This window comes from Ranitomeya imitator, chromosome 2 (assembly GCF_032444005.1).
Source record: "Ranitomeya imitator isolate aRanImi1 chromosome 2, aRanImi1.pri, whole genome shotgun sequence".
NCBI lineage: Eukaryota > Metazoa > Chordata > Amphibia > Anura > Dendrobatidae > Ranitomeya > Ranitomeya imitator.
Window position 1 is genome coordinate 78,854,880 of NC_091283.1, and position 26,705 is coordinate 78,881,584.

General features: G+C 42.0%; 1 long non-coding RNA gene across 2 annotated transcripts in view; it reads right to left on the reverse strand.

Moving 5' to 3' along the window:
* The window catches only part of LOC138661965 (uncharacterized), a 267,307-nt gene that overhangs the window by 131,931 nt on the left and 108,671 nt on the right, over nt 1-26,705 (reverse strand). The window contains exon 3 of one of the 2 annotated variants that reach the window (XR_011317989.1): nt 5,495-5,586. The exons of the other annotated variant lie outside the window; for it this stretch is intronic. This is a non-coding gene — a long non-coding RNA (uncharacterized lncRNA). The remainder of the gene's footprint in view (nt 1-5,494; nt 5,587-26,705) is intronic. 2 annotated transcript variants of the gene reach the window in all.

The following is a 26,705-nucleotide window of genomic DNA, read 5'->3' on the forward strand; positions in this document are numbered from 1 at the left end:
TTATATGTCGGGTTGTTACGGACGCGGCGATACTAAATATGTGTACTGTTATTGTTTGTTTTTTTTATTTAGATGAAGAAATGTATTTATGGGAATAATATATATATATTTTTTTTCATTATTTAGGAATATATATTTTTTTTTTTTTTACACATTTGGAAATTTTTTTTTAACTTTTTTATTTTGTCCCCGGGGGGGACATCACAGATCGATGATCTGACAGTTTGAACAGCACTCTGTCAGATCACTGATCTGACATGCAGCACTGCAGGCTTCACAGTGCCTGCTCTGAGCAGGCTCTGTGAAGCCACCTCCCTCCCTGCAGGTCCCGAATCCGCGGCCATCTTGGATCCGGGGCTGGAGCAGGCAGGGAGGGAGGTAAGAGACCCTCGCAGCAACGCGATCACATCGCTGCATAAATTTTATCTAATTAAATTTTATCTAAAGCTACACCAGATTATCACATAAATCTATATTAGATTATCCTGCATAAAAAGAACTAAGTCAAACAAATGAGCCAAAAAATATTAGATTTTGTAATTTTTTATTAAGGAGAATGATCCAATATCACGTCTCTGTGATTGGCAAAAGTATGTAAACCTATAGGGTTAGCAGATTATAATTTGAAGGGGAAACTACTGTGGCGTTTTCAATCAATAGGATGAAATCAACTGTAAGTGAGTGACCTTTTTTATTTAAAGAACAGGAACCTCTCAATGTGTGATCTTCACAACTAGTATGTGGAAGTGTATAAGAGGAGGAAATTTAATAACATTATTATCCTCCCCATAAGTGGTCAACCAATAAAGATCATGCCAACAGCAAAAGCGTTTAATTGATGGTAAGGTCATTAAACAACCAAAGGTAACCTATAAGCAACTGAAGGCCTCTTTAACATCTGCTATTGTTAAGGTACCTTCACACATAACGATATCGTTAACGATATCGTTGCATTTTGTGACATAGCAACAATATTGTTAAGGAAATCGTTCTGTGTGACAGCGACCAACGATCAGGCCCCTGCTGGGAGATCGTTGGTCGCTGAGGAAAGTCCAGAACTTTATTTCGTCGCTGGACTCCCTGCAGACATCGCTGGATCGGCGTGTGTGACACCGATCCAGCGATGTCTTTACTGGTAACCAGGGTAAACATCGGGTTACTAAGCGCAGGGCCGCGCTTAGTAACCCGATGTTTACCCTGGTTACCAGCGTAAAAGTAAAAAAAAAAAAAACACTACATACTTACCTACCGCTGTCTGTCCCCGGCGCCTAGCTTCTCTGCACTCCTCCTGCACTGGCTGTGAGCGTCGGTCAGCCGGAAAGCAGAGCGGTGACGTCACCGCTCTGCTTTCCGGCCGCTGTGCTCAGTCAGTGCAGGAGGAGTGCAGAGAAGCAGAGCGCTGGGGACAGACAGCGGTAGGTAAGTATGTAGTGTTTGTTTTTTTTTACTTTTACGCTGGTAACCAGGGTAAACATCGGGTTACTAAGCGTGGCCCTGCACTTAGTAACCCAATGTTTACCCTGGTTACCCGGGGACCTCGGGATCGTTGGTCGCTGGAGAGCTGTCTGTGTGACAGCTCTCCAGCAACCAAACAGCGATGCTGCAGCGATCGACATCGTTGTCGGTATCGCTACAGCGTCGCTGAGTCTGAAGGTACCTTTAGTCTTTATGATGAGTCAACCATATGGAGAACAACAATGGTGTGCATGGCACAAATATAAGGAGCAAGACACTCCTCTCAAATAATGGTTAAAGAAGAATAAAGTTAAAGATTTGGAATGACCAAGTCAAAGACCTCACCTTAATCATCTAATAATCTTCTGGAAGGACTTGAAGCAAGCAGTTCATGGGAGAAAGCCCACCAACATAACAGATATAAACCTGTATTTTATGAAGGAATAGGCTAAGATTTCTCCAAGCCAATCTTCAATACTAATCAACATTTACCAGAAAGATACAATTATTGCTGCACAAGGGGACACCAGATACTTACAGTAAAGGTTCACATATTTTTGCCAATAAAAGATGTGTGATATTGGATTATTCTGCTCAAATACATATGACAAAGTTTAGTATTTTTGACTCATTTGTTTGATTTGGTTATCTTTATCTACTTTTAGGACTTGACAGGAAATCTGATGTAGTTTTAGGTCAAAATACTTCAGAAATAAGAAAAATTCTGAAGTTTTTGCAATCTTTTAAACAACATCGTAACTGGCCATAAGGGTAGTACTAGATAATGGCAATGATGACCTTCAGCAGGCCCCCCATTGACATGTTAAACCATTGGCACCAGATGAAGCCAGTAAATGCTTGCAGTAGCATACGTTACATCCCATTTAATCATCACTGTGAAAGAGCAACAACAGCTTTCAACTAGTTAACAGTTGTGACCATAGCTTGGTTCCACACTGCAGCGCTAGAACATACAAACTTGAAAAATGAAATATGAACTGCATTACTGCACTAGAAATATGAAAAATGTGAGCGTTTAGCGCATAAAAATGACCAATTTTATGTGTACCTGGTAGCCCCTTTACGGCATCTCTCTTATACCAGGTCCTACACTTGCCTTACCTCGCTGAGAATAAACGTCTCCATCTGAATGGGTACATGTGAAACCTCTTCCTAGACTAAAATTCTCTCTCTCTATGGAGGGGTATTTGTTATGACCTGGTGATTAGGACAAGAATGGACCTGATGGTCAAGAGCACCCGGAATGTTGTGAGTTCTGTTTTTGGGCTCCCTCTGGTGGTTACTTATGGTACTGGGTGACTTGTCTCTCCTGGGTTTCTGGGTTCCACCTGTTCCATCAGCATATGGGAGTTTCCTATTTAACCTGGCTTTGCTGGCATTTCCTCGCCGGTTATCAATGTATCCAGTGTGTCTTGTTACCTCTGCTCCCTGCTCCTAGAACCTTCTGGACAAGCTAAGTTTGGATTTTCCTGTTTTGTGTTTTGCTTAATTTGGTTTTTAGTCCAGCCTGCAGTTATGTGATTCTCTGCTGCTGGTTGCTCTAGTGGGCTGAAATTGCTTTTCATGTACCATGAGTTGGCACATGAGTTCAAGTAATTTCAGGATGGGTTTTTGAAGGGTTTTTCGCTGACCGCGCAGTTCACTTTTGTATCCTCTGCTATCTAGCTTTAGCGGGCCTCATTTTGCTGAAACTGTTTTCATACTACGTATGTGCTTTCCTCTCATTTCACCGTCATTATATGTGGGGGGCTGCTATTTGCTGTGGGGTATTTCTCTGGAGGCAAGAGAGGTCTGTGTTTCTTCTGATAGGGGAAGTTAGATCTTCGGCTGGAGCGAGACGTCTAGGATCATCGTAGGCACGTTCCCCGGCTACTTTTATTTGTGTGTTAGGTTTAGGGTCGCGGTCAGCTCAGGTTCCATCGCCCTAGAGCTTGTTTGTATCTGTGCTTGTCATTTTTGTGATCCCCTGCCATTGGGATCATGACACCGGAAAGACCTGATAGCTACAAAAATACAGGACAAGCTCTGGGAAGTGGAAACTCTGCTGACCGCAATCCCTAATCCTATCACACACACCAGAAATAGCCGTGGATTGCTCCTAACGCTCCCTATGCAACTCGACACAGCCTAAGAAACTAGCTAGCCCTAAAGATAGGAAAATAAAGCCTACCTTGCCTCAGAGAAATTCCCCAAAGGAAAAGGCAGCCCCCACATATATTGACTGTGAGTAAGATGAAATCACAAACACAGAGATGAAATAGATATAGCAAAGAGAGGCCCGACTTACTGAACAGACAGAGGATAGGAAAGGCAACTTTGCGGTCAGCACAAAAACCTACAAAAAGCCACGCAGAGAGTGCAGGGAAAAAAAAAACCTTCCGCACCGACTCACGGTGCGGAGGCGCCCCTCTGCGTCCCAGAGCTTCCAGCAAGCAAGGCAATATTCACAATAGCAAGCTGGACAGAAAAAATAGCAAACAAGAAAATAGCAAAGAGGAACTTAGCTTCTGCTGGAAATAACAGGTAACCAGAACGATCCAGGAGCGAACTAGACCAATAGTACAACATTGACAGCTGGCATGGGGCAAAGATCTAAGTGGAGTTAAATAGAGCAGCCCACTAACGACTTAGCCTCGTCACCTGTGGAAGGAAACTCAGAAACACCCACAGCCACCAGAGGAAGTCCATGGACAGAACCAGCCAAAGTACCATTCATGACCACAGGAGGGAGCCCGACAACAGAATTCACAACAGGTATTGGACCTGCTGTAATTAAAACCTGTGGCTAGGAGGCGGAGTGCACGATCAGAAGGCTAGAGAATACATTTCAAAAACCTGACCGGCACATCCAAACATAGACTCAGTGTGAACAGGTGCTGAACCTAGAGTCGCCAACTCGCATATAGTTAAGTAAATAAGGCAGCACACCGCAGCTCTAGAACATACAAACTTGAAAAACGAAATTTGAACTGCATTACTGCACTAGAAATATGAAAAATGAGAGCGTTTAGCGCATAAAAATGGCCAATTTTATGTGTACCTGGTAGCCCCTTTACGGCATCTCTCTTATACCAGGTCCTACACTTGCCTTACCTCGCTGAGAATAAATGTCGTAAAGGGGCTACCAGGTTTTTGAAATGTATTCTCTAGCCTTCTGATCGTGCACTCCGCCTCCTAGCCACAGGTGTTTTAATTACAGCAGGTCCAATACCCCTCCATAGAGAGAGAGAATTTTAGTTTAGGAAGAGGTTTCACATGTCTACACTAGTGCAGGCGGTCAGGGCAGGGTGAAGGAGAGTTTTCAGCTCCCGTAGTGCTGGGAAAACTCCCCATGTGTTTCTCCATTAGTTGACATCAGACTACAGACTGATTTACTGCTGACCGGAGCCTCAGTCTACAGACTGACATATACGACATTCTCCAGCCTACGGATGGGTTCTCGTGGAAACCACTACTACCGTAATTCTCCTGTCTGCTCTGCAGTCCATTCAAACTGCCCCACATACAATTGTATTTCCAAAGTCTGTTCTTTGATTACACAATATTTCTATATACCCTTTTTTTGAGAAATTTGATCTGAAACCTCCATCAATTGGAAAGAATAAAGAGCATTTCCCTATCTGGAGAATATAGATTGCAGTGGGCACAAAACAGCCTCTCTTCTTATACAGGGTCACTTCATGAGCACCTGCTGCTTTATTCACTAGCAAATCATAGCAAATTACTGAATCCCAAAAGGTATTCAGGCATTTTTATAGCTTTCAACACACAGGTTAAATATTGTAATAGGTTGTGTGGTTACAGATGTGATGATGTCACATTAGTATGTTTTTTACTGTTTTATTAAGAGAAAAAGAGATGTTTTAATATTTTTTAAGACTTTATTAAACTTTCTCTTTACTTTATTCCTACTAGATGACTTGAACTTTACACTGAAACACTTTTGTACAGCGAACAATAATAGAACTATAATGGCAGTGGTAGGGGGCCATTGTTGAGCCACTTCACATCTTCTCACCTCGATTGTGTCAACAGGGGTTGGTCTGCTGCTAGAAGTAACTTCCTCCTTTTGTCTTGACGAAATGTCTCTGTTGCTTTTGACTGCAACACCTAAGGGGTTAAATTGCAGGGATCATTAAGATTTGCTTCAGCAGGAGCGCAACTCTTTGTAAGCTGTGCCCATGATGCTGGTCTGTAGGAATTACATGTGAGATCAGCATGACGTATGGATATAATTATTTCATGAAATACGTTGTTTAGCAACATAGACAAGGTTTTTGGGCAATAATCAGTAGTTATAAACTCATTTTTATTACAGAATGTATGACCAAAACCACAGGTAACCGTAAACCTATTTAGCTGTTTTTTAAACTCTGTTGTCCAGATTCCTGGGCGGGCTGGGATAGTGGCTATGGGGCATGGCGATGCCTGCTCATCTAATCAATAATTTTACACTAGTCTCTGAAGCAGGTACCTTTGACTCCACCATGCTCCCTCATGAGCACTAGCGTGAAAAACACTGATCTTGAAGAATCAGGGCCTGTATGTTTTGTGGTTCTGCTGTAGTTAAAAATTAAAAAACTTACCTCCTTGTATGTAAAACCAGTTTACTGAGTCATTGGGGTTGTTTGGTATTCTGGCCGAGTCATCTTTTGAAAAAGCACCCATTCCCTTTAATTTCATTCCAGTCTGATGACACTGGAGCAGACATCTTTGAGATCTAATACACACACTGTCACATGACCGATGAGTGGACATGACAGTCCAGGGTATGCAGGAGACCCTTGTGGTTGCCATTGCTGGATCGACCAACAGTCGGCATTCATAGCAAGTGAGCATTTCTGCTACAGCACAAGCAATCTGATGATTGCAGCTTCTAGTCTCCCATGGAGACTATCGAAACAAGTTAAAAGTATCAAAAAAGTTTTTTAAAGTTTTAGCATTTAGTGAACATGGTAAAAATAAACAAAAAATATTTTTTTTTCAATTTCACCGCACTTTGAATTTTATTTCCTGTTTTCCAGTACATGATATGGTAAAATCAATGGTGCCATTCAAAAGTACAAAAAACAAGCCCTCACATAACCATATTGACAGAAAAATAACAAATGTATGGCTCTGGGAAAAAGGTAGGCAAAAACGGAAATACCCCTGGCCCTTAATGGGTTAAGACTAGGCTAGGCAGGCAAGACATATGCAAACATAGTTTCAGAAAACTCTGGAACATTATGCAATTTTGACATTCCCAGTGTTAGGGTTGGCGGAACGCACCGAGTATAAATATATGTAATAACAGGTGCGAACCTGCTGCTAGCAATTGGCGGCGCTATATGGCGGTATTAGCAAACTCTGTTACTTCACAGAATCGCTAGGATAGGGAAACGCTGTGCCCTGTTAACCTCATAGAGGAACACAGCTACTAAACAGAGCAAAACTGTGGTGAAGCAGTCAGCATAGCACAGAAACAACTCCTCACCAGAGGTGCCGGTATTCTAGGGGCTTATTTCAGCCAAGACCTGAATCCAAACACACAAAACTCCTCACCGGAGGTGCCAGTATTTTAGGGGCTTATTTCAGCCAAGCCTGACCACATACAAACATGACCACACAGTAGCAAGGCTCAAAACATAGGTTGATACTAGCGCATGGTCTTGTGGCCATGCAAACCTTTTATAGCTGTAGCAGACAAGGACCTTCCTGGTGGTCCAGTAGGAGCTGCTACAGGACCTGAGCATGTGACCCCAGACCTCCAATGGGAGGTCGTCCCATGGGCATGCTCAGTATGGGAAAAGCGGGACAGCCCCAGAAAGACCTGCTCGCTGAACATTACTGGCTACAATGACAGAGCCTGGAAGGGCAGTAGTAACCAGTCATCCAGTTTCAGCCCGAGCCACCCTGCCTATCAGCGAAGGTTGACACCCTACTTGTCAGCAGATATGGCACCCCCACTCCACAGCGGCTAACCCTAGAAAGCCCTGCGGATATCCAGGTTTAACAAAAGTCCAGGGAACTTAACCTCCACGTTTGGAGGACCACACATTTTGTTCAGTTCAACACACAAATCATAAATATATATAGTTATACTAGAAATATATCTTAGAGGGGTACTCAACAAGCATGGATGTATAGGAACCTCTATGCGTTTCGCCTGATGGTTCCTCAGGAGGTTAGATGAATAGATGCTGCATCAATCTTGTCAAGCCTATTTTAATTAATATCTCTATCGTGCAAGGCACTATATTCCCTTTTCCTGGTCTGTGATACAGACAGCTGTTTATAGATGCACTGCCTGTTTTTCTGGTCTATACTATTGGCACTATCCTTCCATGTTGTGAAAGTGTATCAGTGGGCACTTTTGAGTAGAGCACAATAGGAGAATAGGGTGAGCCACCGTTGAGCGGGGGTGCCACTCTTGTGGGGGTACATAGGGTGCCAACTTCCGCTAATAGGCAGGTATACAGACCAGGGTTCATCTATAGGGTTTTTTAGGGTGCACCTTTATATATGTGGTGTTTGTACCGTATTTTTCGGACTATAAGACGCACCGGACTATAAGGCGCACCCAGGTTTTAGAGGTGGAAAATAGGGAAAAAAAATATTTGAAGCTAAAAAATGTGGTAAAATATTTAATAACATAAATGACATAAATATTATATGTGGTGTTATTATATATAATAGTATGTTATTATGTTGGAAGCTGCGGGACCAGTGTGGTGTCTGTAAAGTATTGTATGAAGATGCTGGAGGGTGAGTATAAGGCCATGTTCACACCATCCTTTTTTTAATGCGGAACCGCCGTGATTTTCCCGCTGCGGGTCCGCAGCTGTTTTCCATGCAGGGTACATTACAATGTACCCTATGGAAAACAGCAACTGCTGTGCCCACATTGCGGAAAATCGCGAAAAAAGCCGCGCTGAATAGCCGCGGTACAAAAGAAGTACCATGTCACTTCTTTTTGCGGAACTGCAGCGGTTCTGCACCCATAGACCTCCATTGTGAGGTCAAACCCGCAGTAAAACCCGCAGATGAAAAAAATATCTGCGGGTTTTCTGCGGTTTGTGGTGCAGAACTGCTGCAGTGTGGCTGCCCCCCCGTGCCCCAATCCCACACCCCCATGCTCCAATGCCACCCCCCGTGCTCCGACGCCCCCGTGCCCTCATCTCCCCCCTTATACTTACCCGGCCTCCCGGTGTCCGTCCATCCGTCTTCTCCCTGGGCGCCGCCATCTTGCAAAATGCAAGTGCGCCCGCCGAATCTGCCGGCCGGCAGATTCGTTCCAAAGTGCATTTTGATCATTGAGATATAACCTATCTCAGTGATCAAAATTAAAAAAAAGTAAATGACCCCCCCCCTTTGTCACCCCTATAGGTAGGGACAATAAAAAAATAAAGAATTTTTTTTTTTCCACTAAGGTTAGAATAGGGTTAGGGTTAGGGGTAGGGTTAGGGTTAGGGGTAGGTTTAGGGGTAGGGTTAGGGCTAGGGTTAGGGGTAGGGTTAGGGGTAGGGGTAGGGGTAGGGTCAGGGTATTTTCAGCCATTTTAACCCTAAAAAACTTCCTAGAAAACACACAGACTCTGCATAGAAAACTGCATAAAAAAACGCACTAAAAAACGCATCAAAAAACGCACCAAAAAAGCACCAAAAAAAGGACCTGCGATTTCTGCCAAGAGCTGCGGTTTTTAGTGCAGAAAAAACAGCAGGGAAATCAGGAACGTGTGAACATGGCCTAAGAATGGGGGGAAAAGGGCTTATATTTAAAGCACCACTCCAGCACTGCAAAATAACACTGGAGTGCTGCTTTAAAATCCCATGGGAGAACTATAACTCCCAGCATGTCCTGCAGATCCTATGACATGCGGGGAGTTATAGTTCACCAAAGGAGTGGCAGAGTGCTTTATTGTGTTTTGTAAAGACTAACCTCTTAAATGTGGCAGCCAGCCACACTATGGTGAGGTTAAAGCTGGAGCATCCCATTACTGTACACAGAGCAGTCCCTCGTTTCCTTTCCACAGCACAGGTTATGAGGAAGCTGCAGATTCTAGTGGAGACTGGAGAGCCTGAAGGACCTGTGATGATGTCAAGAGGATGGAGGGCTCTGAGCTGCCATGTGATGCTCCAGCCCGCCCACTCCTGACATCATCACAGGTCCTCCTGCACAGAACTCAGCGTCCAGCCCAGGCATGGCAGGCAGGTATGCAGCCATCTCCTCTCTCCCTTGGCCCCTGCTGCTGCCTCCTCTCCCCCAGACACACAGACCTGCCCAGCTGCTGCAGGAATCAGCGCTGGAGAAGCCATGTGTGTCCCTGCTTAAGCATTTGCTGCTCCCGGCTCACCGCTCAGCTGAATATTCACTGCACTTAATCATCGGGAGCACATGGTTTCTCCAGCGCTGATTCTGGGCAGCGGGGACATCCTGAAGTGGGATAACAGTGCGATCCCACTCACTGCTGCCCCCCTCCCAACATGCTACATCCGTACCATAAGACACACCCACACTTTCCTCCCAAATTTGGAGGAAAAAAGTGCGTCTTATGGTCGGAAAAATACGGTAATTGTTGTATGTCCCGTTTTTAAAGGTTATATTAAAAGTAATATTTTATTTCTTTTTTGGGGCTTTTTTTCTCATATGAGCAACTGGGATTTTTTACACCAAAATTTTCAGACAAGGTTGCAACAAACGTCATTACTTAGACAGACTTCTTTTTCTAAACTTTTAATCCCTTCACAACAGACCTGCATGTCGTGTCTCCCCCCTTGGTGCCGGCACCGGTGCTGTGCCTGCACCTTTTCTGGCACATGTCAGCTGACATATGCCCCTAATAGCTGCAGGTTGAATCGCAATCCACCCATGGCTGTTAACATGTTAAATGCTGCTGTCAATCTCTGACAGCGGCATTTAATATGCTTGCGCCGGAAGCATGTCACCAACCCCGCCCATCGCACCCGTGTCTGGTCGCCAATGGGTTGGCATGACAACCCAGGGTCTGCAAGAGACCCCTGTAGTTGTCATAGCTGAATAGCTTTGACCCCCCTCCAGTGGTCGGCGCTCATAGCAAGTGAGCATTATCAGATAATGTACAAGATTCAAGTTAGGCTGAAATGATGAAAAAAACTCAATTCATTGTATTTCGGGTTTTTTTTTGGTGTTCAGTGTGTGGTAAAATGACCTTGCAACATGAATTACAGTGGCAACAAACATTTGGTTTTTTTTATATTTTAGGTTAAAAATCTTTGTTAAAAAAATGGTTTAAATCAACATTTTCTTAGACTCAGAATTTTTTAAATACTTGCACTAATGGAGCTCTATATGCGATTATTTTTGTCATGCCAAGCTAGTGTTATTAATGTTACCATTTTGGGGGGTAATTGAGGGAACAAGGTGCACCACATATCATAAAAAATTATACATATGGGTGGGTGCAATCAAGTGGCAAAAAGGGGAACAACAATGAAGAAAAGTACCACCGAAGAGTATGCACACCACAATTGTATAAATAATAGGCAAGACTATGAAGATTTAAACATATCTAAAGCAAACACACTTCCTCCACAAACATGATATGGAGATATGAAAGGTATACAATATCAATGATCAAAAAAGTCTGTAATCAAACCAAAAATCCCCCAAACCATGTGGTACATAATTATAGCGAGCATAACGGAGTCTCAGTAAAAGCATGTACCCACAAGTGCCCTGTGTAACTGGATGCCAAAACTGGAGTCACGAACCAAGCTATAAAGGTCACATGGGCAGTTACAATCACAAGCCAGCTATCGTGATAGAGTTCCAAAAAAGTAAGTGGAAACCTGGAGAAATAACAGGTAAACTGTCCCTATGCAAAAGGTCAAAGGAATAATACATAGCACATACACAGACCTGAAAATGCCGCAGTAATAGTTACAACTGAGACAGTGGAACCCTGGAAATTATGTAAAGATATGCCCAATCAGGCTGGGGCTGTAAAAATGCAAAGAGAGACAACGCCAGTAATGACAGGCACGTGGATGCCGAAGCATTAAGGGGCCATGGAGCAAGTGGGGGAAGGGAGGTAGTACCCCATGCGTATCAACGTGCAAAGCACGTCTTCGTCAGGGAAACACCATTTTAAGGCACACATATTTTTCCATTATTTTTGGATTATTTTGGGGAGATGCAGAAACCAACAAATCACAATTCTATCATTTTGATTTTTTTTCCTTTCCTGCTTTTACCATATGTGATAAATAATGTAGCAATTTGTTATATCAAACTCTTACAAACATGGAAATACCCAATATGATTACTCATTTCTATCTTTTTGTATTGGATAAAGGAGCTGATTCAAAGTTTAGGTTTTTGAAAAAAAAATGTAAATTAATATTTTATAATTTTTTTTTAGTCACCCAAAACATTTAACCAACCAATTGGTATCCAGGCACCGCGCTGTGTGGGAGAAGGGCACCGGAATAGACGCTCTCGAATTGCAATATTTAATTACCATTGTCAGATCACGAAAAGCATCTAAGTGGTTAAAAAGCAAGGGCGGGTGCTGGCTTTATAACACAGCTGGTACCTAACATAAATGAAACAGACTAAACTCCTGAGCCTGCTCTATTCAAATGTTCCCGATGTGCATCATGTGCCGTAAAGGGTAAAAATCTTAAGAGGCTAAATCGATCCTGCCTCTAACATATATTAGAAACAGGATAAATTTAGCCTCATAAGATCTTTAACTGCTTACTGCACATCAAGCAGATCAGGAGCAGTTGAATAGAGCAGGCTCAGGAGTTGACCATCCAGCCAAGCTGAGCAATCATGGGAGCAGAGCCTTAGTGAGAGAGGTAAAGAAGAACCCAAAAATCACTGTGGCTGAGCTCCAGAGATGCAGTAGGGAGATGGGAGAAAGTTCAACAAAGTCATCTATCACTGCAGCCCTCCGCCAGTTGGGTTTTTATGGCAGAGAGGCCCAATGGAAGCCTCTCCTTAGTACAAGACATATGAAATCCCACATAGAGTTTGCTAAAAAAACACATGAAGGACCCGCAGACTATGAGAAATATGATTCTCTAGTCTGATGAGACGAAGATAGACCTTTTTGGTAATAATTCTAAGCGGCATACGTGGAGAAAAACAGGCACTGCTAATCTTCTGCCCAATACAATCCCAACAGTGAAACATGGTGGTGGCAGCATCACGCTATGGGGGTGTTTTTCAACTCAGGGACAGGACGACTGGTTGTCATTGAAGGAAATATGAATTTGGCCAATTACAGAGATATCCTGGATGAAAACCTCTTCCAGAGTGCTTTGGACCTCAGACTAAGCACACAGCTAAAATAATAAAGGAGTGGCTTCAGAACAACTATGTGACAATCCTTGAGTGGCCCAACCAGAGCCGTGACCTAAACCCAATTGAGCATCTCTGGAGAGACCTAAAAATGACTGTCCACCAACATTCACATCTAACCTGAGGGAACTAACGAGGATCTGCAAGGAAGAATAACAGAGAATCCCTAAATCCAGGTGTGAAAAACTTGTTGCATCATTCCCAAGAAGACTCATGGCTGCACTAGTTCAAAAGGGTGCTTCTACTGAATACTGAGCAAAGTGTCTGAATACTTATGACAATTTGATATATCAGTTTTTCTTTTTTAATAAATTTGGAAAAATTACGACATTTCTGTTTTATTCAGTCAAGATGGGAAGCAGAGTGTACATAAATGAGAAAAACTTTTTTGAATTTATCAAATGGCTGCAATGAAACAAAGAGTGAAAAATTTAAAGGGGTATGAATACTTTCTGTACCCACTGTATTTATACACATATATACACACAGCATATATAGAGTGGGGAAAAAAGTATTTAGTCAGCCACCAATTCTGCATTTTCTCCCACTTAAAAAGATGAGAGGTCTGTAATTGACACCATAGGTAGACCATAACTATGAGAGTCAAAATGAAAAAAAAAAATCCAGAAAATCACCTTGTCTGATTTGGCAAGATTTGGCAAATTATAGTGGAAAATAAGTATTTGGTCATTAATAGTGATGAGCGAATATACTCGTTACTCGAGATTTCTCGAGCATGCTCGAGGGTCCTCCGAATATTTTTTAGTGCTTGAAGATTTAGTTTTTCTTGCCGCAGCTTGATTACATGTGGGGATTCCCTAGCAACCAGGCAACCCCCACATGTACTTATGCTGGCTAACAGATGTAAATCATTCAGCTGCGGCAAGAAAAACTAAATCTCTGAGCACTAAAAAATACTCGGAGGACCCCCGAGCATGCTCCAGAAATCTCGAGTAATGGGTATATCCGCTCATCAGTCATCACTAGTCATTAACAAAAGTTCACCTCGATATTTTGTAATATATCCTTTGTTGATAATGACAGAAGTCACACATTTTCTATAAGTCTTCACAAGGTTGGCACACACTGTTGGTGGTATGTTGGCCCAATCCTCCATGCAGATCTCCTCTAGAGCAGTGATGTTTTGGGCCTGTCGCTGGTCAACGCGGACTTTCAACTCTCTCCAAAGGTTTTCTAGGGGGCTGAGATCTGGAGACTGGCTATGCCACTCCAGGACCTTCATATATTTCTTAAGAAGCCACTTCTGTGCTGCCCTGGTGGTAAGCTTGAGATCTCTATCATTCTGAAAGACCCATCCACGTTTCATATTCAATGCCCTTGCTGATGGAAGAGGTTTGCACTCAAAATCTCATGATACACAGCCCATTCATTCTTTCATGTACACGGATCAATCGTCCTGGTCCTTTTGCAGAGAAACAGCCTTAAAGCATGATGTTGCCACAGTAGGTATGGTGTTCTTTGGATGCAACTCTGCATTCTGTCTCCTCCAAACATGACAAGTTTTGTTTATACCAAACAGTTCTATTTTGGTTTCATCAGACCATATCACATTCTCTCAATACTCTTCTGTATAATCCATATGCTCTCCAGCAAATTTCAGATGAGCCTAGACATGTACTGGCTTAAGCAGGGGGACACGTCTGGCACTGCAGGATCTGAGTCCCTGGCGGCGTAGTGTGTTACTGATGGTAGCCTTTGTTATGTGTTCCCAGCTCTATGCAGGTCATTCACTAGGTCCCCCCTGTGTGGTTCTGGGATTTTTGCTCATCATTCTTGTGATCATTTTGACCCTACATGGTGAGAACTTGTGTGGAGCTCCAGATCGAGGGAGATTATCAGTGGTCTTGTATGTCTCCCATTTTCATATTATTGCTCCCACAGTTAATTTCATCACACCAAGCTGCTTGCCTTTTGCAGATTCAGTCTTCCCAGCCTGGTGCAGGGCTACAATTTTGTTTCTGGTGTCCTTCGACAGCTCTTTGGTCTTCACCATAGTGAAGTTTGGACTGTTACTGTTTGAGGTTGTGGACAGGTGTCTTTTTTACTGATAGCAAGTTCAAACAGGTGCCATTGCTACAGGTAATGAGTGGAGGACAGAGGAGCCTCTTAATGAAGAAGTTACAGGTCTGTGAGAGACAGAAATCTTGCATGTTTATAGGTGACCAAATACTTATTTTCCACCAAAATTTGCAAAAAAATTCTTGCCAAATCAGACAAGGTGATTTCCTGGATTTGTTTTCTCATTTTGACTCTCACAGTTGTGGTCTACCTATGATGTCAATTACAGGCCTCTCTCATCTTTTTAAGTGGGAGAATTTTCACAATTGGTGGCTGAGTAAATAATTTTTTCCCACTGTATGTTATGACAAAGTCACTGGTAAAGTAATAGAGGGGAGATATGTGTCACTGTGCTTAATGGCGTCAGTGATATGAAACTAGAGTGTTTTCCTCCGGCACACTATGTGTTGTTAGGGTTAAGTTAAAGTTGCACAATGAGCTGGTTTTAGTGGACCTTCATAGAGCGGGAGGGAGAAGGTCCACCAAATCTCCACATGCATAGCCGACAGGACCTGTGTTATGTCATAATCATGTGGTCAGTCACATGATGGAAAAAGTCACATGCTCTTGGGTTTATATAACTAGAGGCAGTTTTTGGTCAGCAAGACTGGAGAGAGGATTCTCCAGTGGTTTTGAGCGGGATGTTACCTGCGTATGTATGGACTGTGTTGCAGTGTTTTTGTTTTCCTGTTTTAGCCGGAAAGGCTGTGTTTATTTTCCTCTCTTGTTGATTTATGCCGCATAATAATAATAAAAAACCAACCAAGGATTTAGGCTGCCGTCACACTAGCAGTATTTGGTCAGTATTTTACATCAGTATTTGTAAGCCAAAACCAGGAGTGGGTGATAAATGCAGAAGTGGTGCAGATGTTTCTATTATACTTTTCCTCTAATTGTTCCACTCCTGGTTTTGGCTTACAAATACTGATGTAAAATACTGACCAAATACTGCTAGTGTGACGGCAGCCTTAAAGAGATGGTGTTCCTATTTTCTACCTCAAGATACAGCCACGTGAGTTGAACTGTCATAATGTATACACATATACATTTCTATATACATATAAAAGTAAAATATCTATCTATAGCTCATGCTTGAGAAGGGAGCCGAAACATTGCCTGTTGCATATATGGCTTATAAAAATTTCCACTGGACTTTTCATAAAAAAAATATATAGTCATGGCTGAAAGTGTTGGCGCCTTTGAAATTGTTCTAGAAAATGAAGTATTTCTCCCTGAAAGTTTTTGCAAGTACACATGTTTTGTTATACACATGATATTTCCTTTGTGCGCATTGGAAAAACACAAAAAATACAGAGAAAAATGGAAAATTGGATATAATTACAAACTAAACCTCAAAAAATGGACAGGACAAAATTGTTGGCACCTTTCCAAAAAGATTGTTAAACAACTTTTTTTCAAGACTGCGATCCTTGTTAAAACTCACCTGTGACAAGTAACAGGTGTGGTCAATATGAAAATCCCTCCTGAAACCACAGAAAAAGGGGAGAAATTAACTCAATCTTTGCATTATGTGTCTGTATGTGCCACACTAAACAAGGAGAACAGAAAGAGGAGACGAGAACTGTCTGAAGACTCAAGTACTAAAATTTTGAACAATATCAACAACCTGAAGGTTACAAGTCCAAATCCGGAGAACTTGATGTTCCTTTGCCCACAGTGCTCAACATAATCAAGAAGTTTACAACCCATGGCACTGTAGGTGATCTCCCTGCTTGTGGATGGCAGAGAAAAAGTGATAAAAAGTTGAAACGCAGGATAGTCCGAATGGTGGATAAGCAGCCCCAATCAAGTTTCAAAGAAATTCAAGCTGTTCTGCAGTCTCAGGGTGCATCAGTGTCAGCGCGACCTATCCATCGATATCTGAATTAAATGATACACTATAGCAGGTGACCCAAGAGTACTCTTTTGCTGACACACAGACATAAAAATCTAGACTGCAGTTTACCAAAATGTAAGTAAGCAAGCCAAAATCCTTCCGAGAAAGTGTCTTGTGGACAGATAGAGCTTTTGGTAAAGCACATTCTTCTGGTGTTTACAAAAAAAAATAAGAATACAACAAAAAGAACACAGTTCCTACAGTCAAATATGTTCAAAATATGTTTTCCTGCCTATGGTACCGGGTGCCTTGACTGTGCGCAAGGCATCATGAAATATGAAGATTACCAAAGGATTTTTGTTTCCAATGTAGTGCTCAATGTAAGAAAGCTGAGTTTGCGCCTTAGGTTCAGCAATGACCCCAAACATACTTCAAGAGGCACCCAGAAATGGTTGGAAGCAAAACGCTGGAGAGTTCTGAAGTGGACAGCAATGAGTCCGGATCTAAATCCCATTGAACACCTGTGGAGACATCTTAAAATTGCTGCTGGGAAAAGGCATTCTTCAAATATGAGAGACCTGGAGCAGTTTGAAAAAGAAGAGTGGTCCAAATTTCCAGTTGAGATGAGTAAGAAGCTTGTTGATAGTTATAGGAAGTGATTGATTGCAGTTATTTATTACAAAGGGTGTGCAACCAAATATTAAAGGGGGTATCCGGAACTTTACAAAAAAATGTATTTAAGCACTAACAGGTAGGTAATTGCAGCTTACCTGCCTGTTGTGCCCAACACCTTTCTTCCCCGGCATTGATCGGTCACAGACTGCTCTTGCCGAGGATTCAGCTGCCTCTGCTGATGCGATGGAGTAGGACTTCCAACCTTATTCTGATTGACAGCCGGCTCCCCCAGTTAGGCAGCGGGAATCTGGCTGTCAATCAGAATGACACCCGAAGTTCTGTCTGGTCGACAGAGAGGAGCAGAAAAATGCCTCCCCTCTATAGATGTGATGTCAATGGAAGCTTCTGATTCCCCAGCAGGAGTGGTCTGTGACTGTTCTGTTCCGGGGGAGAATTATGCCATGCCCAACAGGCAGGTAAGTCGCAATTACCTGCCTGCTAGTGGTTAGGTACATATTTTCATTTTTTGAATGCGGAGTACGGTGGTTTAAAACCCACATTGCCCAAGGTTCCTAAAATGCGATTACACACGAAGGTGAAGCATGAATGCTGTTTGTCAGCACGTTTCAAGGTTTCTAAGCCTCTTCATCAGGACGCAAACCACAATATGATCATGCATATATATATATATATATATATATATATATATATATATATATATAATATATTATTTTTTAAATAAGTATACTTATATTTTTCAGATTTACCTCCCATTTAACGTAAATAGCTCCACCAGATGTAGATAGAGAACATTACAAATTGTAGGCCCCTGAAATGATGAGTGTTTAAAAACAAAGTTGTTCTCATAACGCCCACGATTAGTTTGGTGTTATCCAAAAGATGCCACAATGACAGCTGTATCTACATGTTTTTTAGCTATATGTATTCAAAAACAATTACAGAAAATGTTAAAAATGTTAGTATATACTCTATAAGGAATTGCCCCGCTTCCAAGGTTTAATGGTGCAAAAACATTGAGTCTTCTTAATTCACTAATACATTGAACAAGTATTGGTGACATTCTTCATTTTATTAGGTTCCTTCTCTTTTGTAAATGACAAGGAACAATGTTGACTTTTCTTTTGTCTGAGAAGGGGTTAATGGCCGGGAGCAAAGCCAAAGGGTCTTTAACAGTCCACCAGCTCTATCACTGACAAGTAAAGAGAGACATCCACAAAACTTCACAAAAACACAACTGCTCTCAGATCAAAGCAAACAGCCTAAATGTAATGTATTACCCTTTACATACTTGTTTCTCATTTCTAAGATGCAGATTTCATTACATTATAGGGCCATCATTCCCTCCTTAACATGATGTAGTGCTTATTGACAACTGTACACCATTTTGCTATGTGCCTATATTATTCTAGGTTTTTTATTGTTTAGGTGAGAAACCTACTACTCTTGATCGGACACCAAGAACATGGTATTTGACTATATCATTTCTATTCTGGAAAATGACAGTCCTAGCCAAATCTAAGAAAGTTATATTATTACTAGCTATTGAACCCGTTCTACGCCCGGGTGCCACAGCCTCATGCCACAGCAATTTGTTACTTGTGCCACCTGATTCCTTTCCGCCGCCATTTTCTTGGTCCTCCTGCTGGCGGAATCGGCGCCTGCGCAGTCCGCGCTTTCCGGCGCCATTTTCTTGAAGACACACCTGCAGTGTGTCTTCAAGAAAATGGCGCCGGCAGTGTGTCTTCAAGAAAATGGCGCCGGAAAGCGTGGACTGCGCAGGCGCCGATTCTGGCAGCAGGACCAAGAAAATGGCGGCGGAAAGGAATCAGGTGGCATAAATAACAAATTGCTGTGGCATAAAGTGCCACAGCTTCATGCCACAGCAATTACGCCAATTCCACAGCCACAGCAATTACGCCATTCCTTTCCGCCCATTTTCTTCGTCCTCCTGCTGCCGGAATCGGCGCCTGCACAGTCCGCGCTTTCCGGCGCCATTTTCTTGAAGACACACCTGCAGTGCGTCTTCAAGAAAATGGCGCCGGCAGTGTGTCTTCAAGAAAATGGCGCCAGAAAGCGCGGACTGCGCAGGTGCCGATTCCGGCAGCAGGACCAAGAAAATGGCGGCGGAAAGGAATCAGGTGGCGTAAATAACAAATTGCTGTGGCATGAAGTGCCACAGCTTCATGCCACAGCAATTTGTTACTTACGCCATTCCTTTCCGCCCATTTTCTTCGTCCTCCTGCTGCCAGAATCGGCGCCTGCGCAGTCCGCGCTTTCCCGGTGCCATTTTCTTGAAGACACACCTGCAGTGGAGCCGGAGTGTCTTCAAGAAAATGGTGCCGGAAAGCGCTGACTGCGCAGGCGCCGATTTCGGCAGCAGGAATCGGCGCCTGCGCAGTCCGCGCTTTCCGGCGCCATTTTCTTGAAGACACACCTGCAGTGGAGCTGGAGTGTGTCTTCAAGAAAATGGCGCCGGAAAGCACGGACTGCGCAGGCGCCACTTCCTGCTGCCGGAATCGGCACCTGCGCAGTCTGCGCTTTCCGGCGCCATTTTCTTGAAGACACACTCCGGCTCCTCTGCCTGTGACTGGTCAGAGGGCGGCGCCGGCACGCATTAAGCGCGTCATCGCGCCATCTGAACTGTCACAGCAGAGGAGCCGGGAGACGGAGCCGCACGCAGCGCTGGAACGGGGAAAGGTGAATATACTTACCCTCCTGGCAGTCCCTTACTCTCCGGTGGAGATCGCCGTATGTGTTCAGTGCTTACGCATACCGCGATCTCCTGGGAGCGTTACTCTGTGGGGGCCAGACTGCGCCGGCGCTTGCGCCTGCGCAGTCTATAAAGGCTTCGGACAGAGTGATGCTCCCAGCGTTATATTATAGATTAGAATAACATTGTGTGGTCATTTATGTGGCAGCCATATAATATACTATATCTGACCGTACTATATCTCCAATTTTTTGCTGGATTACATATTGGTTTCATATTTTGTGGAATTTACATAAGACCTCTCTATTACAAGTTCTGCTTGAAGATGAGAATATCTCCACAGTATGCTGGCATATGTATATGTTGGCACTGTATGGCATGAGAATTGCATGGTACAATAGCAGACATCCACAGGGATGTTGCATGTTACTGTTTAGACTCTGTGAACTCTGCTCACTCCCTTGTTCATGAGGCCATAGGATACTTGTCTTAGAAAGGTAATTATTTGAATGTTTTTGGAGCATAAAGTAACTTGACTATCCTGACTACCCAAAAGGAAAAAAACAAAATCAAAAGAAACAGAACTATCCAATAGCAAAAAAAAATTCATAGAACAACTTCAACACAGATGGAACCCTTAATGGGTTTATCCAGGACTTTCTTTTTTGCTATGGGCTTAAAAACTAAACAGGCAGGTAATTGCTAACTACCTGCCTGCTCAATCTGATACTGTCACAGAGCAGTCATCGACTGCTTCTGCCAGTGGTTCAGCTGCTCAGTGTCCAAATAGAAGGTCTTCCACTTATGAGTTGCATGACAAGGTGTGACTGCTGAAGCCATGCTGGTTGAGAGCTAACTCCCCGCAATTAGGCAAACGGCTGTCAACTATCATGACGTTGGCAGTCAAGCCCCAACAACGTAACAACGTAACAGAGCGGAAAATAAGCTGCCACTCTGTCAATGCGACATCAGTGGAAGCTGTTAAATCACTGACAAGAGCAGTCTGTGACTGCTCTGTGCTGGTAGAGATCGGTGTCGGGCACAACCGGCAGGAAGGTAGCACCTGACTGTTAGTTTTCAGCCCCATAGTAAAAAAAAAGGTAAAATAGTATTGGATTACTGGACAACTAGGCTGCCAAAATATTTATCATATGTCAAATGGATTAGACAGCACATATTAGAGACATAGTCATCTTAAAAGAAGAAAACACTAAAGGGATATTTCCATCTTCTACATTCATGCAATATCCATTTGCAAGAATGTGGCTCCTATTGCTATTTTCAAAGGAAAGGTGGTTATAATCCCCATACAAATAAATAGGAATTCTGACTACCACTCCACTGCCAGTAGCACACACCATGACTAGTGATGAGCGAGTGTACTCGTTGCTCTGGTTTTCCCGAGAACGCTCGGGTAACCTCCGAGTATTTGTTATTGCTCGGAGATATAGTTTTCATCACCTCAGTTGCATGATTTACGGCTTCCAGATAAGCTGAATACATGTGGGAATTCCCTATCAAACAGGCATTCCTCACATGTATTCAGCGTATCAGGAAGCCATAAATCATGCAACTGAGGCGATAAAAACTATATCTCCGAGCAATAACAAATACTCGGAGGTGACCGGAGAGTGCTCAGGAAAACCCGAGCAATGAGTACACTCGCTCATCACTAATCATGACCCCATTCATAAGAAAGATGCAAACCCCATTGGTGAAATCCATATCTGTTATATATTTCTGTCATATCTAGTCGATATGCCATAGATGTCCAAAATGGGAATATCTCTTTAAGAGGTAAATAAGTAGTTACAGCAGAAATCGATGCAGTAAAAATCATATCTTTTGTACAATGTTTAGCTTTAGAGTATATTTTGCTACCTTTATACCAGTCCAGACACTTTAAAAAAATAAAATAAAAGTGGGTGGGTCTTGATGGAAGGGTTGTGGTCACAAATGGACCAAAAGATTTGCTAAAATTTACAACAGAAAATGACATAATTTTTTTTGCACAAAATTAATCCCCCTTCCCATAATATATGATTATACCTGTATACCATTTTATTACATGAATACAATGAGAAAAATAAGTATTCAATACAGTGCTGATATTTAAAGTTTTCCCACCTACAAAGAATGGAGAGGTCTGTAATTTTTATCGTAGGTACACTTCAATTGTGAGACAGAACCTAAAAATAAAAACAGAAAATCACATTGTATGATTTTTATATAGAAAAAAGAAAATGATTCAGCTCACCCTTGTGATGGTATTCTCACAGCCCATGAGAAATTTGATCCGGGCACGGAAACGTCTCCGCTTGACGCCAGGTACTTGTGCATGAAAATGAAGGTATCCAGCTCAGGAAATAAAATCAAAAGTCCTGAGGACTAAGAGCATACATGTTCGAAACACGTCCAGTTATTCAAGACATTCCTTCCTCCAGTATGCACTGGTTTATCAAGCAGCTTACTTTTTAAATTTGTCCAAATAAAGACTTTTGATTTTATTTCCTGAGCTGGATACCTTCATTTTCATGCACATGATTCTTATATAACTAAACTGCATTTTATTGCATTAAATAAGTATTTGATCACCTACCATCCAGCAAGAATTCTGTCTCTCATAGACCTTCTAGTTTTTCTTTAAGAAGCCTCCTACTCTGCACTCATTACCTGTATTAATTGCATCTGTTTGAACTCATCATAAAAGACACCTGTCCATATACTCAGATACACTCCAACCTTCCATCATGGTCAAGACCAAAGAGCTGTCTAAGGACACCAGGGACAAAATTGTAGACCTGCACAAGGCTGAGATGGGCTACAGGACAATAGGCAACAGCCCACTTAGAAAAAACGCAGGCATACGTCCAAATAGATATAAATTACAAAATATCTTTATTTAACATGACAGGTATAAAAACAGCAGATAGGGATACTCCCCCGTGCCACCCTCAGCACATAAGCACAGGACGGAGGCGGATATCGGTATGCATATCACATGACAAAAAAGTATATATACAACCAGAGACCATATAAGGTGCACATCAATAGATAGATATCATCATTCGCTTTTTAGTCAACCTGATCATATCACCATATAAAGTAGAGGTGTAAAAGATATACATACCTTTTGTTTTTTTTTTGCTTGTTTTTTTGTCCATCGCTTCACCGTTTTACCCTACTGCAACAATTGTTTCAATAAACTTTTTTCACTTGCATCAAGCATCTTCAATTGTACGAGTGCAGTGATTATATATCTGAATGACCCAAAATACACAGTCAGAGCAACTAAGGAGTGGATCCATAAGAAGCATTTCAAGGTCCTGGAGTGGCCTAGCCAGTGTCCAGCTTTGAAACCAATAGAAAATCTTTGGAGGGAGCTGAAACTCAATGTTCCCCAGCTACAGTCCTGAAACTTGAAAGATCTGGAGAAGATCTGTATGGAGGAGTGGGCCAAAAATCTCTGCTTCAGTGTGTGCAAGCATGGTCAAGAACTACAGGAAACATCTGATCTCTCTAATTCCAAAGAAAGGTTTCGGTACCAAATATTAAGTTGTTTTTCTATTGTATCAAATATTTATTCATCCAATAAAATGGAAATTACTTATGTAAAAATCATACAATGTGATTTTTTTTTAAAGATTCTGTCTCTCACTGTTGAATTGTACCTACGATAAAAATTACAGACCTCTCCATTCTTTGTAGGGGGGAAAATTTGCAAAATCGGCAGTGTATCAAATACTTATTTTCCCCACTGTATAAAATGTTGAATTCCTACTTTTTTGGGTGATAATACTTTTTCTTTGTGTCAACCCAGGCTATGGCAATCAACAATACAGTTTTAAAATGAGACGTGACATCGGCTAAATCTGAATTGTAGACACAGGACTACTGAACACTGAATTTATTTTATGGCAAAAATATATCAAATTTTGCATTGACACTTTGTTTTATTCTGCCTTTACTTTCTTCTTGCTTTTCCAATCCAAATTTTTTATTTAACAAAGTTGTTTGAAATTTTGCGTTAGCTGATGAAATATCTTACACATTTCAGTGGTGTTACATATGTATAAATAATAATAGTTTATCCTCTCTGTCCCTTCCACTATTTTAGCTTCCCTACTTTATTCATCTCCTGTACTCTCCCTCTCTGGATGTCTCTCACCCGCTGGGCCTTGGCATCTTAAAGTGAGATTTTGGTAGCAGTGAGTTAAGATTTATGATACGGGAGGACAGAGTGTGAAAGGGGTATCATCATCAGTTTTGACTGAAAGAAAGAAAACATATCTTCAACAAAAAGGGAGTCCATTCAATTCCCCTGCGTTGTTAGGACAACCCAAACTATCCTTTAAATGATTAGTTCCACTTCAGAGGAATTTACATTCAACAGTGAAAACGCAGCCTCCCTCTTTTTATCCAAAAGGATTTCTCGCTAAAGAGAGTCATATGTTTTGGGCTTTTATTTATCTTTCTCTATTCAAAGCCACTTGTATTTAATAAAAAGGGGAATCTACACAAAACAGCAATTATGAACAATATACCTGTTAAAGAGGAGCGCTAGTTAAAGCAGGTAGAACAGAAGGGAAAACAAGCTCTGGAGAGTTAGACGGCTTAGGAAAACGGATCGCAGCTGGGAATGAACAGAGAAGCTCAGAATAGCTTTTTAGAAGTCAATGGCTCTAGGACATTGTCTACAAACTGTAACAACCATGAAATATTCTGGGTAACATATACTGTGCATAAAGGACTCAGAAAACACAGCAACCCTTTGAATCTTACAGCTCAGACTGGAACTGATATAATAGACAGGAATACGGTGGTGATTTTATGGTTGCAACAATGTATTTGTTTACAATTGAACGTCATTTAGACAATGATGTAAAATACAGGAGATGTGCAGATTTGATTGATTTTCATCATATTAAAAAACTTAGGTGTATTAGTAAAATCTGCATTAAAATATTGTACAGTTATGTTGATCAAGACAAGCATTATAATAGTAAGAAATGCAGCTTTTTTAAGTGTCAGGGTTTTTTTAAGGTCATTATACTGAGTTTTGAACGTGATAACTTTACTATAATTAGTGGCAAAATACCATTAAAGAGGTTGTCATTTTTTTTTTTACCACAGGCTTAAAATTGTTGAATAATCTAAGAAGGTGTCGACCCAGCGTCTCACCTTCACTGGTATCTGTATCCTAGGAATATAGATACCGGTGAATTCAATGAAGGAACAAGGAGCAGACGGCTCCCTTTTCCATCACTGAGCCTGTTCGTCTGAGTGTGCAGCAGACGTGATCATGTCACTATATCATGCCCGCTGTGCATCAGTACAGACTGGAGATGCTGTGGAATGGAGGTGAGTATTTTTTTTTTACACCTTTTGGATCTTTCTGCGCATGGGATCTGTGTGGGGGACTTCATACTGCGCATGAGGGCTGTGTAGCTATATCATACTGCACATGGGGTCTGTGAGGGAGACATCATACTGTACAGGGGGTCTGTGAGGGAGACATCATACTGTACATGGGGTCTGTGTGGGAGACATCATACTGTACATGGGGTCTGTGAGGGAGACATCATACTGTACAGGGGGTCTGTGAGGGAGACATCATACTGTACAGGGGGTCTGTGAGGGAGACATCATACTGTACATGGGGTCTGTGTGGGAGACATCATACTGTACATGGGGTTTGTGAGGGAGACATCATACTGGGCATCAGGGCTGTGTGGTGACATCAAACTATGGGGTGACATCATACTGTGTGTGGAGACTTTGGGCGCACCATATTGTGTTGGGAGCTGTTGATCAAGGTACAAAGACTGCATAACAGAAGCATATTATTTACTGCTTTATATAAACTTTATAAAAAACAGTGAACTACAGGTGCTTCTCACAAAATTAGAATATCATCAAAAAGTTAATTTATTTCAGTTCTTCATAAACTTATTGAGAATTTCACAAGAAAAACAATGGTGTGCTTGGTTTTAACCTAACTTTATTCTTTCATGAGTTATTTATAAGTTTATGACCACAATGTGTTCAAAGTGCTCCCTATTGTGTTGGATTGTCAATGCAACCCTCTTCTCCCACTCTTGACACACTGAAGCAAAACCGCAGAAGAAATGCTAGCACAGGCTTCCAGTATCCGTTGTTTCATATGCTGCACATCTCGTTTCTCGCATTGTTTTTGTTGTGAAATTCTCAATAAGTTTGATGTGTCACATGACCCTCTTCCCATTGAAAAAATAAAGCTGGATCCAAAATGGCTGACTTCAAAATGGCCACCATGGTCACCACCCATCTTGAAAAGTTTCCCCCCTCTCATATACTAATATGCCACAAACAGGAAGTTTATATCACCAACCATTCCCATTATATTTAGGTGTATCCATATAAATGATACACCCTGAAGATATGCTAGCATTCACAGCACATATCTATTAATAAGCATTGGGCACCAATAACTCAGTTGACACCCATAATAACCCATAGCTACTTAACCACTTGTATTTCTGAGGACTACTTTGATTGGTGCTTCTTAATACTTTGAGGAAACACATTGTAAGATCTGTTCTTTTAGGGATGCTCTGACTCAATTGTCAGGGAATCATAACTTAGCCCTTGTTAAAGTCA